Here is a 22,389-nt window from a genome sequence, read left to right on the forward strand (position 1 = left end):
AAGGACAAAAGAACCCATGCATATGATAAAGCATTTATTGAACTAATAATTAAATTAAGTAATAACACATAAAACTTTGATAATTAGAAAGAAAAAATGGTTAATGAAAAAAATTCAAAACGTCACACTTGACCCGCTTTGCGGGTAAGTGTGCGCATTTGGAGAAAGTGTGCGCATTGTTCTTGACTAGTTATAGACTTCTTAATAATAAATTATTTTGAAGACTAGATAACTAAATAATGCGAGATCGACTTATTACAATAAAATCACATAAAATCAGATGCCTAAGAATGAACTTTAAGAAATTTTAGAAATTCAAAAGAAACTTTAAAATTAGTTGATAATTTTACGAGGATTATTTGTGGCAGCGATCACATTCAAAACTACCTCCTTCATAAAAGGTACATTGTTCATGCCACGTGGCATTGTGATCAAAAACTGAAATAAAAAAAACATCATTAGTCAATTTTTTTTACAACAACTTCATTGCTTTCTCACATAAAACAACGGGGGTATCTAAGTGTGCGAACGCGTACACTTACCCGCGCACACTTGCCCCAGACCGAGATTTTTGTTAGATACTCATATAACTTTACTCATACTAAACGTAACCTTAAATTATATATAGAATAGTAAACTTAAATAAATCACTAACATAAAAAAAATTGATTTACCTTGGTGATTATATTCAGTTCGATGTGTTAATATTTATCAAGATGACAAAAATTATAGTTCGAGCGTCGAATTCTTTTTATTTTTATTCAAAAATAAATGGACGACATGATATCGCAATCTTGTAGACGAATTAGGTCTTTGTTACCGTACGTTTCAGTTCCCTACGCATATCACGACTTTCCCTTCTGCCCTTCGTAGATAAACAGGGAGCGCACACTTACCCACTGCGCACGGTTACCCCTAACGACTCTATAGAAAGTAATTTGGAAAATATCAAGAAATACGTATTTATTAAACCTTTACCATTACACCCGAGAGTTTTCATTCACATAAGTGTATGTAAATGGTATCTTCATGTTTTTGTACAGCATGCTATAAAATTTTATTTCAAAAAACTGTAGATCAACACTGTACATGCGTTTTTTGCGGGATGAATGTTCAAAGTGAATAAGCATTAAATTCCGTCCGTTCTTTGAAGAATCAACTTTCCGACCCAAAAAAAATGCTTCCCAAACCTTTCCGAGTCCCTACCTCAATTATTTGAGAATCTAACCTCGAAAATTCGTGTCAACTACATCGCCGCCAGAAACAGTTTGACAGCTGAAAACTCGGGATGGCCAGACTGCACGAACAGCCGGTAAAACTCGCGCATGCGTAGTTGATTTTTAAGTTTCAAGCGATTGTCCCGGTATGTTTTCACATTTAGCGTATCAACGCATACGCGGATGACCCAAGTGTAGTTCGTTTTCCGATATTCTGTGGCGCTGACATAGCTTCTAATTGGCGCGGAACTCTTAACGGAGCGTTTATCGGTTTACATAGAGATCAGTGATTGTAGGAAAGTTCTGGTTAGCAGAAGTTTGCTTTAGGCTGTAAGCACGGATGTCAGCCAATTAAAAATAAGCAAGTTAAATCGCGTATAAGTAATATCTTTACTAGAACTTGTTGGGGATATAATAAACTAATTTTCCTAAAAATTTGAAGCAAATCGAGGTTCAAAAAAGACAGTTAAAGCTATCTGAGAATAGCGATTTTTCAAAAATCGGTTGGCTTTTTGTGGCTATATGTTAAAGAAATAGAAGCAATTAATGAAATATGGGGCAGATATCGGCAAAATAGACCAAAATGAAAAATGTCAGCAGTCAGTTAACCCACTACATTGAAAACGGTAGATTTGAGAGCCTTTCAAAAACAGGTAAAATTTCGCAAAAACAGTGACTCATAATCAGTTGGAAGCTCACCGCCAAGTCGTATTTGAGTTTAAACTAAAGATCTATTTTTTTCTTGAAAATAGAAGGTCAATAGAGAACAATTCCGTTTCGAACGAGTCTCTAAGTTACTTAGAAGCTAAGATACAAATTTTTTTAAATGATTAAAAAATTGAATTTTTTTTTTATTTCAAAAATTGCTTCAGCGGCCAAATTTGATCTTATCGGGCTGAAATTTTCAGGATTGTCTCCTTTTCTACCCTACTTTCGAACAAAAAATCAGCATCAAAATCGCTGCCCCAAGTGCGCACACTTTCGTCGAAAAGTAATGGATCTGCCTATATATTTTTTTATATGTAACTTTTCGCACTTTTCAAGCATACATTATGTGGTATGAAATACAAATTTTTCCGATTTTGTGAGCAGTCATTTTTACTCTTACAAAAATGGCACAGATAATGAATATGAGTGTTTTCAATTTTTCAAGATTTTTGATTAAGGCTCAATAAGTCTGCGAAAATTGCTTTTCATACCTCATAATATCCCCAAAGAGTACGCCAAGTTACAAATTTTTTTCATCGTTCTTATGTATTTAAGAAATATTTGAGTATTAGCATTGAAAAAACACGTGTATTTTCCATTCAAAATTTCAATCGCTCGGTGTACGGTTTAAAATTAACCGAGCGCCTTCAAGCCGTACACACACATATTTTTCTGCACACCTTGACTATATTTTCAGAGTGAGAACAAAAAAATTTTGCCAAAGCCGAAATAGCGGCCACTACCCAGTTGTGTACAACGGCGACCCGAAAAACTTCTTACAGGTTTTGAAGCCGTTGCTCCGAACAATAAGCGCGAGTTGTAAGTCAACTACCACAGAACGTTTTAAATCCTACAAGAACTTTTTCGGTTCACTGTACACGAAGTGTTGCAAGGGACGCGTAGAAGTGTTTGTTGAGTAATATGTATCCAATCAAAGCTCAACTTTATAGACTTGGCCGTAGTAAAAGTCGGGTTGAATAAATTACCACCAAAACGGTAAATAAACTGTTTGAAAGTATGGTATGCTTAGACAAGCCATAGTCTAATTCGAACATACTTCCGAGGGTGTTCAATTCATCAGTTCATCGGCCACTGCAATGAAGTAGCTTCGAGTTTTTCAGTTATGATTAGGTTGACGAATAGATTAGGCATAAACATGTGCTATACATACAGACAGTATGGGTATTACAGATGATGAATGTATATTTGTAATTATGCCTATGCATCTAAAGTATGAGCATTAGTGATTTACGGTATGCAAATTTTAATATAATGCGTTATTTCAGAGCGTGTATGAAAACCTTCTCCACTGATGATCGTAAATGTTTTGCGCATTAAAGCGATAATGGATTGATTGTATTGAAAACTATCGATTGGAGTGACTTTGCTCAATGATAGACATGACTGCAAAAACATGGAAGTATGCACATTAGCGTGGCTTAGAAAGGGGCCTCTTTTTCCGTAGATTTCGCTCTTATCCGAGATTCTTGTACTTTTTCACTAAAAAATAGCTCACGCGAAAGGTCTGCGCTGAAAAAATTTTGTTACTACTGTCTCAACGACGTTCAAATTTCGAAAAAGGTTATTTTCAGGAATTTGAAAATTGAAATATCCTTAAATTCTTGAGTGGCTATGTTTTGTATAACGAAACAAAAGTTTTTGTAAAATCTGAGATGCGTGTGTTTTCTTTTAGCACCGAAAAATCTATGTTGAATTTCGGAGAAACTAATTTTTATAACTAAAGTCTTGGAAGAAAAAATTAATAATTCGACGAGGCAATACCCAATATTGGCTTACACTACAATACAAAATTGGCTCACACTCCTTCAGTTTCGCTAAAGAGGGTCGGCTAGTGTGAAAGCTTTTTTAGAAGCTTTTGGGATATTTTTTTAAGGCAAATCAATAAAATAAAATTTCTCATAGTTTTTACATTATATTTATTGACATTTAGACAAACTTTGTGAATTTTGTAGAGATGAAGTATTGAATATAACCTAATGTATACTGCCCGATAGGAACGTATGTAAAAAAAAGTGTAGACGTAACATCTCAAAAACAGTAGACCGATGCTGCTCAAATTTCTACAGCATCTTTATTATACCTATATCTATCGCGTGAACTAGGATGATCATGATTGCTTTAGAGGTTTTTGTTTTGCGAAAAAAAAAATTGAAATTTGCATTTTTTTCCATGTTTAAATTGTAAAATAAAAACTACCAAAGCAATCATGATTACCCTAGTTCACACAATCGGTGTAGGTTTAATAAAGTGCTGTAAAAATTTGAGCAGGATCGGTCTACTGCTTTTTGAGGCATCGTGTCTACTCTTTTTTTACATACGTTCCTATCGGGCTGTATACATTATTAGGTTATATTCACTATTTCATCTCTAAAAAATTCACAAAGTTTACGGGAATGTCAATAAATGTAACATAAAAATTATGAGAAATTTCATATCAATGGTTTGACCTAACAAAATACCTAAGAAACTTTGAAAAATCAGCTTTCACACTACACAACGCTTTTAAGCGTTTATTTGCCATAAAGCAATGAGAAAAATAAAAAGCAGTGAAATATTTTATACATGAATGTTAATAAAATCAGTTTTCATGGATTTCAACATAGATTTTTCGTTACTAAAAAAAAATAGCACGCATCTCAGGTTTCCCAAAACATTTCGTTTCGTCATACAAAACACAGCCACCAAAGTATTTAAGGATATCTGAATGTTAAAATTCCCGAAGTAGCCTTTTTCGAAATTTCAACGTCGTTGAAGCAGTAGTAAAAATATTTTTTTCAACCCATTCCTTTCGCGTGAGCTAGTTTTTAGCGTAAAAGTGCAAAAATCTCGGAAAAGAGCGAAGTCTAAAAAAAGGACCTTTTCTGAACGGCAACACACAACTGAAGTCAAGTAGTGAGATCAAATTTCGCTACCTGAACACTGGACTCCGTTTCTTCTACAATATACATGTAAAAAAAAATTCTCTTATTGTGAGCATAAATTTCGTGACCGCGAAATAAAGCGGAGCTGCGACGGGTTTGCGTATCAAAATTTAGGGTGGTCGAGTCAGGCGAATCAGGCAGGCGCAGCTGGCCCGATTCCAAGTACCGCCTCGACGTCAACGCAGAGCCAGGAGCAGCAACGGCAGCAACCACAAAGCAGCAGCAGCAGCAGCAGCAGTACTCGCAGAAGCAGTAGCAGCACGAGCAGCTGAGTGTCTCAATCGTGCATTTACCCGCTGCTGCTGTCGGAATTTCTGCAGTCATTTAACAATCATTTGGTGTATCGATCTGCCTCGCGCGGCATAGTGTCTCAGTCACGTTTTCGCCGTTGTTATTGGTGTTGTTATTGTTAATATTGTTATTGCTAATCATTTAAATGTTGAAATTGTTATTGTTTACAGCAGCTAGTCAATAGCAGTAGTGGTAGTAGTTAATAATAGAAGTGGCGATGCGAGTCGTATTGTTATACACGATATGTTAATGGTGGAGACTGAAGGTAGATCACTCGATTTATACATTAGGACGGTAACTAATCGATAACTGTTCAGTGGATTGTCGATATTGCATATGACGAATCATAGTGAAAGAAGTTTTTGCGGTATTCGCCCTTGTCCTTTGGAATAATGTGAAATGTGAACAAGTGAATTTTTTTATAACTCTGCAAACATTCCCAGCAGTATTCAAGAGGAAGGTAAATATAAATCGTTACATTCAACTTGTAACGTATATATATATATATATATATGTGTGTGTGTATATACATATAGAATAAGTATATCCACCCATGCAAAGGCTTCACTGTATAGGTATAATATACGCACGTATGTATGAGACCTATTTATGAATGGATTACGTGCATTATAGTTATGTGCACTTGATACGTAAGCTTATAATTATACGTATTGGTTATTCACCCCTGGCAAGAATAGTAGCAATAGCGACAATTCTAATAATAATGTCACTCGAACGTAACATCGATTATATGATGTGTATTTCAAAGCGCGACTCATCGTTTGACATTACCTGAAGTATAATATGCATAAAGTTTTTTGGAAGAAACATGGAAAAGTATTTTAAAATAAAACTGCGAAGGGCGTAAAAATTTGAAAAGTCATTTGAATCTTCAGGAAATGGTCAATATTTTTCAGGATAATGCTGCTACAAAGTTGCTTCTGAACGGGATCGATTTCGTGGGTAACCGGGCGAGGCAGAGCGTCCGTCCGTTAAAGGGGCCAAACCAGGGTATATTTTATTACAAGTGTAACATATATACTCAGTCCATACCCTGCACATTGACATTACTGTTTGCTCTTTATACATGTATAAACCCAGCTGCTGTATTAATGTCATGCGATCGTTAAAGCAGTCGGTTTTGCTTTAGAAAAGTTGATGTACTTTATTCAGATAGTACATTGACGTACAGCAGAGAGCTATACAGCTATTGTTAATATTTCGTTGGGGAATTGCATGATATTTTATTCATATAATTATAAATTTTTGATGCAATCACACTAATCTTCGCGTTATGATCATCAAGGTCAAGGCTTGTCAAAATTCATTTCGGTTCTCTTTTTATATTTTTCCGTACGCCTGGCAAGGCGCCCCGGTTCGCCGAGGGCAATCGATACGAGGGTTGTGAATTTGTGTTATTCAGGTCACAGCGTAAGTGTGAGTAGGTCGGACCGTTGACATTCAAATGATTTGTGCGATTTACGCAAAGTTGCTGCTGCTTTTTTCCTTATACTTATGTGTTTTGCGGGTATTCTTAGTTCGTCATATGCTGTTTCTGTCATGCTCAGACTATTTTCATGTCGTTCTCTTTGCAAGTGAGTTAAAGTTATAGAGTTACATTCGATGCCAGGCAATTTATTTATACCTAACTCTCACCTCGTTGTTACTATCGTCAACCCATCACTGCTCGTTGTAAGGAAATAATTTACGTCGCAAGCCAGTATATAATAATACATGTATACCCGTAGAATGCAGCAATTAAAATACAGATTTTATGGCTGTTCGACGCTGCTTAGATTTAATACAATTGTTTGAGTATGGCGACTAAAATTAGTGCAAAATTACTGTGATAAACGAATTCTTCCGGTGGTGCCTTGACTTCACAGTAAAACGAATTAGCTCAGATTACGTTTGTGAGTATTACTGTGCGAATTATTATATGCCTAGGGTTGAAAACCATTTTTTGATTACTCAATTGTTGACCAAGTTTTTTATTTCCCCCTCACTATTATACATCCAATAAAAAATACATTCGTCTCAATCCAATAGTTCCTACAGGTCAACCATGCAACTATTTTTGTTTGCCGTTTTCGGGATTTGTGACCTCGAAAATCTTGGCACACTATCTCTCATACAACTCGAACTGTTATTAAATAATCTGGTACACGATTCAAAATTAGCAAATTTTCACTATGAAATTTTACTTAATCACCCCAAAAATTTTTGCATACAAGTTTTCCTTCGATTGAAACGAATCTTAACATATTACCGCACAATGCTGTTTTACGTATGCATTCAAAACAACTCAGAAACATTGCAGGAATATTTACGTTTGCTGATTCCGGTCAAAATATTAGAAATTCTGCCGTTATGTTATAAACTAGTCGCTACTTCCTGATCATCGATCACGTATCAGCAGTACTATAAAGTTGTTTGTTTACTATTTGTTTTAAACTAATTAGGGTGTAATCGTGAAACACCATTATTCCTACAGCCTCGTACGTCAATGTTTATGAAGTAGTATTATCACGTATATCCACATCTTACGCATTACTTTGATAGTTTAAAGGGGAGGCTCCATCGACCAAAGCAGCTACATGAACATAAGTCGCAGACAGCTGCCGATTTTTTTCTAAGTGTATTTTTGTACTCTGGAAAACATGCCACGGAGTTCGAAGTGGTAAAAAAATATTTGTACGCCGCCGATTTTCTGTATTGGACATAAAGTAAGACAACAAAAATATGAAAATACTGTTTGTTCGGAATAGTACACTGAACGTGCACTACAAATTTTAGCCCAAAATATTTAAAGCTGTCGAGATGTACTTTAAAGGATGAAAAATGTCATTTTTCGAAGATTTTTTAATGCTACCTTTTTTTTAAACTGTAGAAAATTTCATGTCAAAAGAAAGGTGTTACAATGTTAGTACTTGCCGTGAATAATTGTGGAGATCTATATTTACTCTGCTGAATGTATTGCAATACATATACCTGTAGTAAACATTGTTTACTAACCAATCTTCACTCCGCGGTGAATAAAAAAAAAATTCCAGTCGGGCCACTGAAATTTTCATATCAATTCTGTTATTTTCAAATTATATTGCTGAACGAAAAAAATGTTCAAGTTGAAAGTTGAGTTTTAAAGCAACATATTTATTCGCTATATCACATCATAAACGTGTTGAAATGACACAAATATCGAGAAATAAGTGAATAATTTCAAATAAATTAAAATTAAAGTAAATAAAGTACCATTCTTTCTTAGTTTTTTTCTAATGAAGTAAAAAGACCGATTTATAAATCGGTTTACGAGTTACAACTCGTAATTGCATAATCTATTTTCAATAATTCATACCCCTGAAACTATTCACCGTAAGTACCAACATTGTAGAATCTTTTTGCATGAAATTAACTACAGTTTACGAAAAAAAAAGTGGAGGAGACCAAGGCTAGTTGTCACACTATTTACTCTCTGATTATTAGAATTTTTTTGTATAAAATTTTTTTCAATTTGAAACATGGGGTATTGTAAATGCATCCATTGCACACCTAGAGTTGATTAGTAGTTGTTCCAAAGCAAGTTTGAATAGGGTTTGTCGAATTTTTAAAAAAAGTTTCGGAGGGTGACAACTTCCCATGAGGCGGGGTAAATTGTCCCAGGCATGTTAAATGACAAAAGTGAATAAAAACTGGTGAATAAATTTTTTGGTTCTTTGTTTTATTGTTTTTGTTTTGATATAAGAAACTCGGGTTTTCAATGTGTATTTTTAAGTAATAATTCTTATCTCCGTTGTATTTTTTTTTGGAAATCACGAAACAGTCGTCCTAGACTCGAAAAATCCCGAAAAACTTGACCCGAATTGAGAAAACTACGGAAAAATCGAAATGGGGCAAGTTGTCGCGAAATTATTTTTACATGCGGCAACTTGCCCCAACCCGAATTTATATTTAAAAAAGTGCATATCTTGATGATCCGCTATTCAAATATCAAAAATATATATATCAAATAAAAACGACAAGAATCACCTTTCCGATCATCCTATTGCGAAATATCCCAAGGCAGCCAAGAATATGAGAAACAAATATATTTAGAAGATGGAATATAATTACTTACCAGGTCTAATTTCAATGTTTCAATCATTGTAAGGCCGCATATGTAGCGATATTCTAGTTAACAACATTCATTTGTTTCAAACATTGATGTCACGGAGTAGTAGGAAGGAGATACCACTCTGCTATAAAACTTGTCCCCAGTCTTGAGGTAACATAAAATAGTACATTGTGTATCTAGGGCGGAAAGTGAGCGATTGACGCGAGTGCGAGGCTCAGCCCAAACTCGCACGAGCGTATATCGCTTTCCACCCATGGTGCACATGATACTTTTTGTCCACAATCTGTACCGAAAGTTTGCCTTGAGTGCACCAGAGAAGCGGTACACCACTTCATTTTGCACCCGCTCATTTGTCACCGGTCGAGAAAAAGCCACTTTGTGCGCCTTTACATGCATACTTACATTACCCCAAAAACCGAACCTACCTCTGACCGAACGCTGCTTGACTGTTGTCTCCTTCTTGCTATTCCGTGATTGAACTACAACTTTAATCTATAACGCCGCTCATCGCAGCATCTAGCGATGGAGTTATGAATTTTCTGACAATTAACCCGTGTGACAACCATAGACTTAGAGATAGACTGCGCGGTCCACGGACTTATGGACGGAGCCTTTCCCTGCGGGGATGCAGCGAAAGGATGCACACGGATGTGTACGCACGTGCAGTTGTTTGTTATTATTGTATAGGTTAGGTCAGAAGGTAGCCGGTCACGGACTGAGAATTCAGAATAATACAACAGGCCTTATTGTGTAGCGCCTAACTGCAAAAACAGATCTTTCTCAAATTGACAAAAACAATGTGAAGTCGAAGTAGAGAATAAGGCTACATTTCACCTGTAAGTATAAGTAACGCTTCTGGAACTGTAAATAATGTGAATGCTGTGATTCCAAGTAATGTATTTGTATCTATATTCCTTCAAGTTTTTCGAAAAATATTGAGAGGTGTAGGATATGGCTTATTACGATAGGGTTGACGAACACAAGTGTGCCAAAGTATGCTTATTTATGTTCATGTTATCTTTCACCGGAAACATTCGATCGAACATCTGCTTTCAAAGTTAGGCTAAAAGACGATGCTATTCCAAATGTGATTTCAATTTATAGTTTTTGAATACAAATATATTTCCGCATGTGAATATAAATCATTTATTTATATAGGTTATATACATATATAATAATTTACGAATTATTCAACGCGATGTTTTCTGTTCATTCTGTCATTGTATTATATTGTTTTTTTTTTTAGTTTTTTCTTTGCTTACATTGATACTCAGTAATATTCTGGTTCTATGTCAGGTACTTTCCACCTTTATAAAATGTACGCCGGAATTAAAATTGGATTTAAAAAAAATGTGCTTACCTGCACTGTTTCTTATACAAAAAGAATTGAAGCTGTGTTCGTACATACCTACACAGTTCGAGGAAATAGTTTATCACAACGATCTGTCCGAAAAACTAATGCTACCTAAAGTGAATCGTTTAAACGTGGCGCCCGAAAACTTAGCTCATCAATATGGCCGACGTGCTACCACATGTACTCTCCCCAAGGTGCATATCCCTCGCCGTCAAGCCTAGCTTACGCTCCGTCAGCGCGGTCCGTGCACCGAGTTGAAGCCCTAATCAGAAAGAGAAAGCAACAGCGGGAGCCGACTTCTCACTCTAATCGGTAACTTGGTAGGGGAAACACATAGCTTGTACAAGCATGCGTGCTTGCCTTATTTGCTTACCCCGTGGCCGCTCCCCACTCTTCCGACCGTGCAACAGAGAGGTGGGTCTCCCGCTGCTGCTTTCTTTTTTTAATTAGGGCTTCAGCTCAGTGCACGGACCGCGCAGTATATCTCCGTAAGTTTATGGTGACAACTAGCCCCGGCCTCGCCTGCCTCGCCTAGTATTAAAAAATCGTTAAAAGACGACATTTTCGATCCTTCGCAGTGCACTTCCTTCTTCAGTTTTTAATATTATTGGTTGAAGTTTGTTGTGTACATTCAGTTCACTTATGCGAACAAACAATAGTTTCAGATTTTTGATATCATGCTTTATATCGAATATAGAAAATCGGCGGGGTATAAATACTTTCTTACCGCTTCGAACTCCATGGCATGTTTTTCTGAGCGCAAAAATACATTTAAAAAAAAAATCGACAGCTATCTGCGACCTAGGCTTCATGTATAGCTGTTTTGGTCGTTGGAGCCCCCTTATTTGAATCTACCCGAAACAATGGATACTAAAGTAAAAGTCTAAGAGGCAGTGGCCAGTAAAGTCACGTCATTTGACCATGCAAATGCTCTATCTTATTATACTCTCTAAATATAGGTTATAATCGATTTCTAAGTCTGGCTGCCCTTCGGCGTAACCTTTAGCTTGTAGGCGGGGCTGAAAAGGGTAAAAAGAATGAATAAATTCATGTGAAATTACCAAGGCTGATCTTACGTTTTTTAGTAGGTAATAATGTTTTGATTACGAAATTAATAATGCCAGATTCTTTGGATAGGACCAAAATACCGCCAGGCGACGACAAAAGGGCACGAAAATGTACCCCGCTCAAAGTATAACTTGTGTTTGCGAAATAAATCTTTTATTTTCAACTTTTGACTATAAAAATGGTCGCTCAACTATAGTGGTGAGCAGTAAGTTCTTTGCAAAAGTTGCGTTAATAGCGTGGCAAAAACGGATGACGTCAAGCGAATAAAAGTAAGAGTAAATTGTAACTATGCAATCGAGATCAAAATTAAAGCACAAGCAGATCATCGTATGTTCCAAACGCTCAACTTTTCTGCCATACTGATACGTGATTTGGCAGCTCGCAGCTGTCAGCGTACACCGGGTACCCATTACTTTACATGAAAAATGGAAACACCCTTCCATTGGGTTCAAAGATTAATTATCATCAGCTGAATGAACAAAAATGCTCAACTTTTTTGCAATAAGGACGATCGGATGTTCGCGTTTCTAGTCTTTAATCCTTTCATGCATACATTTTTCCTTACATACACGGTTCTCTTGAAATTTGGCATACGTGGACTTTTGGGGTCGCTGATTACGAACCTGAACTAGAAATTCAAAAATTCGTAATGGCGAATCTAATATGGCTTACGAACAAAAAAAAACAAGAAAAATTTTTTGGTGTGTACTCGTATTAAGTTTGTGTAATAATTGGCATTTGGATTTTCATGGTAGATCCGCAGAAAATGCTTTTTTTCGTCGAAAAGTATGAACTTCGACCATTTGGTGACCACATGGTAGCCCAGAATTTGAAAAAAAATCAGAATTCTAAGACTTTTCACACCAATTGATATAAAATTTGGTACACGACCTTTCGTTTTTAATTCAGATGTATGTGTTTCTGCATCGGTATCGTCCGCCACTCGGAAATTTTTCGCGGATGGTAGTTTATCCTGATCACTTCTCTTCGAACATCTAACAAACTAATCTGATCTATTAACTCTTTTATTCACACTGGGACGCTCAGTACCCAGCTTTTTTTTGCAGTTTTTTTATTCATCAAACTATTTTTCTAGTAACATTTGCTGAATTTATGGGTTGCACGTGGACCTTAAAGTATTTTTAAGTCTAAAAAAATTGTAATTTATTTATCTATTCATTGCAAAAATAACACATGTAAGCAAATGGCATGCTGTACGTTTACGTATTCAATAAATCACGTTACTTCATATCACATGTACAAACGCAGTGATAAGTCGTCATTGCTTGTTTGTTTCATCCAACTACGTACATAATAATACCATGATTGTTTTTATTTCATTTCACAATCACCTGGATCATCCTTATTCGATTATGAATCCGTTGGAACAGACAAAAATTAAATTTGTGACACAAAAGATGGTCTACAGCTGCTCGGAAGTTGTCACTCTACGTATCTCGCATTGTCCTGAACCAACTTTCACTGGCCTACCAACCACTAACTTGAATTTGCCTATTTTTCAGCACCACTAACTTTTCCAACAGTATGTCTGATATAATCCCAATACCTTACTTTAAATGGTATGCACTGAGCACAATACTATTCCTAAATCACCTGTAATCATATAAAGCAGACTACAAACTTTATAACCATTCAATTACAGTATAAATGCAACAGTATAAATGTATAGTGACCAGTTGCATGTTTCTCGTTTTGTATGTGATCGATGTTTTGTATATTTTTCTACAGAAATCTAAATTTTTCTTATTATCAGTCCATTGACAGGAATTATACTCATTGTCAGTCTTAATGACAGTCAAAATCAGGATGTGAGCTTGATGAATGCTTCAGAACCAAGGGATTAGTCACTTACGATATAGAATGGATGTCCTGGATTATATACTACCCACTCGATATGAGAAATCATTAACTTACAGAGCACAACTTGAAAATAGCTATTTTAGGCAACTCAGACTGTAAACTCCAAGGTTGAATATGATGATATCTGTTTCAGGAACATTCAAAATAAACAATATGCAAAACTTGAACCAGTGAAAATACCTGAAATATGAACTGGAATCACTGCCAACTATACGTATAGGTCAACATACCATGAAACAAGGACTCATTTACCAGATCATGACTGATAAGAAGAGAAAATAACATTTTTAATTGAGATGAAGTGACTACTTCCAACTGCAAATAAAACAATAATGTAATCTACAAAGTCTGTTGGAAAAAAGATTGGAAAAAAAAGTTACAAGCAAAACTGGGCAAATATCACATTAAACCAACGTTAACAAAACAGTTTTGTATATAGCGTAGCAATAGGAATAAATAGACAGAATACACAGAAGCATTCTATCAGCTCAGAAAGAAGAAAAATTTTCGTCCAATGTAAATTATTTATAAATCGCCGGAGAATTTGAATTACTCGAGTAAATATAGTTCTGTTAATTGTTATTTCATTTCTCAAAATGTTTTCAATTGCAGAAAAAAAGAGTAACAATCTCCATTTCATTGTATAAAAATGGTATTAATTAAAAAAAAACTTAGCGTAGTTAACACAAACCTAACGTCACATTAACATATGTCAACAATACATTCATTAGAATTACATTTTATGTAATTTTTGAAGCGATTGTTCTAAATTTCTGATTCACCAGCAACGTGATCACAAATCGGTAAGGTTCATAAACATCTTATGAATAATCTAACGTTAATTATAGTTATTTACTATTCCTTTTCATTCCTTTGACAGAACGCGTCGTACGCTCGAAATCAAACTGTAATATTTTGAACAAATCTTATTCAAAAAAAGTCAACATGAAAATGAATGCACTTTACTTTTTACTTTCAAGTGTGTGCAAATTCCCCAAAATAACATATGTATTTTGAGATCTTGCAACGTAGGTCTGATTGTGAGCATGTGGCATGGATTATTAATTGGTAATTTGGTGTTAAGAGTATAAAAGTGTGTAAAATAAAGTTTTATATTTAGATTGACAAAGGGTATCCCTGGTTAAGAGGGGCCAAATGCCCCTGTTTCGGGATTTTTAAATTACCTGTTCAGAAATGTTTCTTAGGTCAGAAAAACAGAAGCCCAGTGGTTCATAACCACTGAAATAGAGATATACCTATTTCAGTGTTCATAATTCAATAACCCCCTCCACCCGCTCCAGGGGGTGAAAAACGACATTTAATGCATTTCATTTTTTATCTCAAAACTCGATTGACGGAACCGTATGAAAAAAATTATTAATATCCATTACCAAAAGACCCTTTAGGTGAATTAATTTGGGCGCGAAGGACCACTCCTAAGGTGCCGAAAAAAGTTAATTTGAGTTAAAAATCGTTATATTTCTTAATCAAGACGATGTAACAAAACTTTTTTTTCCTTCATTTCATTGCTTTAGGTGTATAGTACCCCTATGAATTATTTCAGATTTTTGCGAGTGGTGCGCCACGTCGAAAATTACGATTTATGCACATTTTTACCATTCTTTTACGATTTTGACCATGTCTTAAGGAAAAGTTAATTGAATATCCTTGAAATTGCGAGATTACACTTTCAAGTCATAATATCCCTAACATCCAGCCTCGCCATCTTGTATGTGAGAGCTTTGAGTCGGTGAAATGTCTTATTTCAGGGCTGAAAATATTGAATCGTGACAATTTAACATTTTTCTTCCAATTCATTCTCGCCCATAGTAAATTGAGATGGGAATACCGATATTCCTTTTCTACTTGCACTTATGGACACCGTTAATCGCAACAGCTTTTCCTTACGTGTACCCGCTCCTTGTGAAATCGATCCAATATGAATAAGATTTATCAAAGAAAATCCTATTCGGGACAAAAAAAAAAACGTCTTTATGCAAACCGTTCACAATCTGTACCACGAATGCGTTTGTTGTAGGTATTGCAAGATCTTTTGAAGCAAACAAAAATGATGCGCACATCTTAAAATATGTCTTGAAAAAGGAACATGGACTCAGCAGTATTTTGAAACCAGGAGATAATTTCATTCTAGATACGGGTTTTCGTGATGTTATAGATATTTAAAAAAATAAAGGTTATCGTGTACTCATACCTGCATTGAAAGGGAATCGGAACCAACTTACGACAGATGAATCCAATGAATCACGTTTTGTTAGCAAAATTCGGTGGCTAACTGAAGCTGTTCATGGAAATTATAGGACAGAAATACAGACTCTTGCATCATCAGTTCCGGAATAAACTTTCAGCCGTTGCTAAGGCGTACTATCAGTTCTCACGTTTTCTTCACAATCTAACTGGTAAACGTCTCAATTCATATGTTGGAAAACTAAATATCATAATCGACAGAATGAAATTAAAAAGGTACGAGAATAATGTCCTCGTCGAAAAAGTTGCTGCAGCCAATTATAACAGAAAGAGTATGCCCTTTAGTGAAATATCATCTGCGGATTTAAACGGTTTTCCGAAAATCACATTTGAAGATTTGGAATTGTTTTTCACTTGATCCTACCAACTTTCTCAGGCTATATTCTATCTAACATTTCGAATTATAAGATTTCAAGTCAAATTAAGGCATATTAATAGAAAAATGTACAAATGTTATATACATTATGACGAAAATTTTGTTGATATCGACACAATCAAAGAATACTGTTGCAGCTGTGCAAATGGTCTGCGAACAATTGGATGTTGCTCTCATGTGGCTGCTCTTGTGTACCATTTGTTTTACCGCCGGTGTTTATCAAAAATAGTTCAACCCGTGCAAATGTTATCAAAATTATTTGACGTGGAAAATGTTTGTCCCATTATTGATGAGGATAGTGACGAAGACTAGATAATTAATTCATATAGAAGACTAGAACGTCGGTTCTACAAATGTAAAATCTTTTTTCAATTTTAGATAGTATCATATTTATCACCAATATCTTATTTTATTTTAAAAGTCTGATTTTGAGTTGTTGATAATTTGGAAATTCCAAGGATATTCAGTCAACTTTTCCTTAAGACATGGTCAAAATAGTAAAAGAATGGTAAAAATGTGCATAAATCGCAATTTTCGACGTGGCGCACCACTCGCAAAACTCTGAAATAATTCATAGAGGTACTATACACCTAAAGCAATGAAATGAAGGAAAAAAAAGATTTGTTACATCGACTTGATTTCGAAATATAACGATTTTTAACTCAAATTGATTTTTTTCGGTACTTTGGGAGTGGCCCTTCACGCGCAAATTAATTCACCTAAAGGGTCTTTTGGTAATAGATATTAATAATTTTTTTCATACGTATCCGTCAATCGAGTTTTGGGATAGAAAATGAAATGCATTAAATGTAATTTTTCACCCCCTGGAGAGAGTGGAGGACGTTATTGAATTATGAACACTGAAATAGGCATATCTCTATTTCAGTGGTTATGAACCACTGGGAACCTGTTTTTCTGACTTAAGAAACTTTTCTGCACAGGTAATTTAAAAATCCCGAAACAGGCGCATTTGGCCCCTCTTAACCAGGAATACCCTTTGAGTTATACTTATTGTACTTGACGGTTGAATGAAGTGTTTTTCAAAAAAAAAAAAGGGATAAATATATTGATTATTTGTTAGAAAATTGAAATAGTCGTATGTACGTATAGGTGCGCCAATCGGATCAGCAGTACTGGTATTTTGCGTTCTCATCGTGGTGATCTTAGTGGCGATATCAACTATGAATGGCAACAAGTATAAAAGTTGTGGTTTACTGACAATTATTTGATCGGTTACTTGGGTACAACAGTATCATTGCCGCATACTTACAAAAAGTAATAAAGTCTAGGTAAATGTATCGAAAATATAAAAAAATCTGCCAAGTTACCAAAACCACATCAAATTAAAGATACAAGAACGACTTAGGTATTGCCAGTTTCCGTCATGAAATTAGGAAAAAACATCAAGCCCTAGGATCTCTTAGCAAGTCATCGCGAAGTCAGACCTCGCTGATTCGTATAGTGTTACCGAAACATCAATCCAAGAGCTCCGTACTCGTAGCATAAAGCCCGAAAAATTATTCTTGGATATGTCGAAGTATAAATAGAACATGTATCAATAGATTTTATTTAAAGCTATTTCCGTAGCGAGATAGTTCACCACCTAGTGCCCGTTTATTGTACTGGTATACTGATATTTACGATGAATATACTTACATATACTCTACTTGCTTCAAAGCATGTGGTGTTTCTTTCACCTCGTCAACAAATTAGTGCAACTGATTCAACCAGTTACACCAAACAAGTTCCGGTTAGATTGATGAAGTTTGGCTTTCAATCGATGTAAATTTTTTGTCGGTTAGATTTATGTGCTTATTTTATTTAAAGTACATAATTGTTTCCGTCAACTAACATGCGACTTAGAGAAACGGTGCATAAACTTGAAATGAAATAATATTTAGTTGACTCAATTTCGAAAATACATCGAAAGGTTCACTCGAACCAATACTCCATTCGATACAACAAGAAAAGACTTTTGACTCAAGGAATGCGTTTGAATAAATCATTTTGACAAACTAACTATATCGAAAGTGTTGAATTAAAGTTATCGTATTTGGAACAAATAAGGGATACTAGATTGAAGTGAATGAACTCCAACAAAATCTGTTTTGTTGCTTCGAAATGTCCTTTCCCTCCGTTTGAAACTTCATTTCTGACAGAGGCTCAAAATGTATTTGTATTTTACTAGATTGTTCTAAACATTTTCTGATTTTAGAGAATTGGCGCGTTGGAAATAGCAAGTTAAATGTACAGATAGAGTTGGTGCCAAAAATTTTAAAGAACTCGGGGTATGTTTGTCGACTACTACTTCTGCATGCAAAATTGCGAAGCAGATCTAAGATCGCAACTTCCGATCTTGAACAATATCCCATATGTATAGTAATACATTGTCCCATATCGATAATAACCAATTTCTGGAGTTTGTTTAAAAAATAATTTCGAAGACCCGCCCGCATAAATAGCATGTAGACCTTAGACCTGTGATCGAATTCTTAAATCACTTGATCGATATGTCGTATATAATAACATAATTTAACCACTTACGATACTTGGTTTCCATCGATGCTCTTACACGTGGTTGGCTTAGACTTGATTTCCGCAGTTGATTGTGATTTTCATACTCATCTTTATAGCCCGGTCAATCTGCATTTAAAATCTTTTGCATTTAAAAAAGTATTGTCCTTGAAAATTACATTATAATAGTTCGTGGAATAGGCTTACTGGCGAAACCACGTAAAAAAAAACACGTCGAGTACACTACCTCATAGGTGGCGTGGAAATGTGTGCATATCATGTATAACGTGACTCTTACAATCGCGATATCTCAGAAATGGTGACTCTTGGAAAAAAAATTATGAAAGCCATTTTTGTAGATAATTTGAGGATCTACAACTTTGGTCGAAGGTACTTTTTCGATAAAACTCACCGTTTCCGAAAAAAATCCGAAAAACCTTAAATTTTGACCTTTGACCCCGAATAACTTTTGTAGCGCACATGGGATTAATGGGGACTTTTGAAACTTTCTTTCTCATAGTGAACCCAAGCTCTCCACAAAAATTCAGCTTTGCCCCCAATTTTGGCTATTTTAAATGTCTAGATTGACCGGGCTATTTAACGGTGGAGGGTCGACATGACATAAATGATCATCAAGTCACTACATGAGGTATAAAGATCACAATCTCAGTTTCAATCTATGCATTTTACGTAATTCTAAAAAACTATTTTACACTTCATTTGCAATCTGCATGTCGTATTTGATGTCTCGTCGTACATTTATTTGTTTACTTATTTGCATATTTGATCTACCCGTGTTTATTTTTTCGTTTATGTAAATTATCTTCTACTGTTGCTCTATATTCATATTGTACAACCTATTTTTTGGGAGAACTTAATTCATAATGTTAAAGTATGACAATACATTTTTAGGAAAAATCGTTATTTCACAACATGAAGATTGAGTATGAAATTTCAGTTAACTCTAACGAAACAAAACATATTCATATTTTGCAAATTCGACTCCTTCAAATTCATTTTAGAGTTGCGAAACAGTATCTTTTGTTTCAATATTTTGTTGTATTGTAACGTTACTGATTTGAATCTTGTGTTTCTTTTTCCTGTTAAGGTTTTTCAATTGTTTGCAATGCAATATGACCGTGTAACGGTGCTCAAAATAAGTATACATAATATTACCCGTATGTAAAGTGTTCATGTTGTTATGGAATTGTACCAATATAATGTCACCAAAATTTTTATTCGACTCTGCAAGTGGCGATAAAAGAACTCTTTGTATTCTCGGAAAACTCTCCTTCGTAACCATCGAACTGTACGAAACTATCGTTTGGTCGTTCAAATAATTTATTACCTTCGTCTGAATGAATGTATATAATGTTGAACACGTTATTCTTGCACACAACCATAAAGTATTCTCTGCATAAATAAACACATAATTGTATGGCTTCTCGTTCGGGACACAACAACGTTCACTTAGTCAAGCTTGTTTTATGGCTATTGCACATCCTTCTCCGACACTATATATATTTGGGAATTGCTTAGATTATTTCCTTAGTACTTTATGAGACATTTATCATTGATAGTGTTTCACATACTCTCTTTTTCTATCGTTAACAAATAAACAGTTTTAATTGGCCACTGCTGAAACACTTAAGGAGGTACCCTGGTCGATTTCGACATTAATGTGTACATCTACAAATCTCAAAGTCCACGTATCTCAAACGCGGAAAAACGCTTAAAGGCCCCATTCTATATGTTGGGAATGCCCCATATGCAATTCTGAACAAAAATACTGCAATTTGTTTCCTTAGACGCAGAATTAAAGAAATGTCATGAATTCTGCAAATTTACTACTGTGATTTCGGAGTATGTTTGTTGAGAATTGCATATAGAATGTGGCTGTTAACCCAGATAACTCTTTAACTCACTCTGGGACGCTCAGCGTCCCACCTTTTTGTGTAGCTTTTTATTTATTAAGCTACTTTTTGGTAACAACTCTCGAATTTTTTGATTCCACGTGGTTCCTGAAATATTTCTGAGTCTAAAAAACAAATTCTTTTATTTATATATTGCAAATTTAAAAAATTTTTTAACCTACCTTCTACTTATTAAGCTACTTTTTTGGTAACAACTCTCGAATTATTTGGTCCCACGTGGTCACTGAAATATTTCTAACAATACGTCTAAAAAAAAAGAAAATTTATTTATTTATTTAGTGCACATGTAAACAAATGGTGGAAATCTCTACTTTTCCATGAAAAAAAGCATTCTCTCCTAATCTACCATGAAATTCTGAATGCCAATTTTTACTCAAACTTATTACACACCAAAAAATTTTACAAAATTAAATCAAAATTTTTCGATTTATTGTTTTTGTTTGTCCACTATGTTAGATCCACTATTTTGACTTTTTAAATTTAGAATTCGGATTCACAATTTGCGACCCCGAAAGCCCATGTATGCAAAATTTCAAGGGAATCGCATGTAAGAAAAATGCATGCATGAAAGGATTAAGCCCTTTTTCACGTTTGTCAATGAGATACATGAACTACGATATTTGGAGATATATATACGTTAACGTTGAAATCGATCAGGGCACTCCCTTAATATCGTTAATTGAAAAAATTTCTAGTTATTTTCCATATAACTTCCAATTATACGCTTTATACGGATATGCTTCTGGCTTCTGATAGAGAGGCTGTCTTTATTTATTATCATTTTTCTCCTTTTCTTTTCTTTATTTATATTCATTTGTCTGAGATGAATAAATAAATGGTTGTTAGAAGTTCTGGATAGACAATATACTTCCTCTGCACACTGATTTGCAAGGCTTCCAACCTGTTTTGTTATAGTTTACTTTTTGTATACACTTCTATGTTTTAGCTCATCTCAACTCTCAGTCTTGGTATATTTATTTCAATATTTCGGCACTTGAACAGTTTTTATGCGTTAACAGTTACTACTCCTCTGCCTGTTATCTGGTGAGATTCTCTCAGACGTGATGCGCCATGGATTCGTGTGGCCACACCTACGTGATTGACGCAACGCACGATATACATATACAATCTGTTTGTCCAAATCCAACTTTACTCACATTGTTGTTACTATATCCTCTGTATTTGCGTCGGACGCCCCACTATAGTTATAGTTAATGTTTGTTTTCAGTGTTTGCTTCTCTCTCTTCTGTAAAATTATTTCTACCAGGCACTACTTATACCGTATTTCTTTATTTTATTTTCAACTTGAAGTCTCACTCGCTCGATCTTTCTTGCAATGATGTACGTCATGACCGATCTATTTATACAAACAAGCATTCTTACGATGAAATACACATTTACTCGTCACAAATTCTTCAAAAAATGGATAAAAAGGGAATTTTAATGTGATATCAATGGACTTGGAGTTGCATACATTACTAAGTATAGGATAATCATGGCATCAACTTGTTTAACGATTTCAAGATGTTTATTTGGCATAAGGAAAATAGTATTGGATAAAGGAATTAATACACACCGTCGAATATGATTACGGATCACTCATCCTACACGCGTTCTTCCCGCCATCCACCATCTGTTGGATTTTCGTAATTCAATTCTCGAGTACATTCTCCACATAACCTAAACAGGATACAAGTAGAGGACATAAAACATATAACAATCAATTTT

General features: G+C 35.0%; 1 protein-coding gene across 10 annotated transcripts in view; it reads left to right on the top strand.

Moving 5' to 3' along the window:
- Positions 1 to 5,076: 5,076 nt before the first annotated feature.
- The window catches only part of LOC107223796 (potassium voltage-gated channel subfamily B member 2), a 114,010-nt gene continuing 96,697 nt past the window's right edge, over positions 5,077 to 22,389 (top strand). For 9 of the 10 annotated variants that reach the window (XR_006902691.1, XR_006902692.1, XR_006902693.1 and 6 more), the window contains exon 1: positions 5,077 to 5,618. The gene's annotated coding sequence lies outside the window, so the exon portion shown is untranslated. The remainder of the gene's footprint in view (positions 5,619 to 22,389) is intronic. The other variant, XM_046730659.1, reaches the window with a different exon arrangement.

The sequence above is a fragment of the Neodiprion lecontei genome, chromosome 2, assembly GCF_021901455.1.
Source record: "Neodiprion lecontei isolate iyNeoLeco1 chromosome 2, iyNeoLeco1.1, whole genome shotgun sequence".
Taxonomy (NCBI): domain Eukaryota; kingdom Metazoa; phylum Arthropoda; class Insecta; order Hymenoptera; family Diprionidae; genus Neodiprion; species Neodiprion lecontei.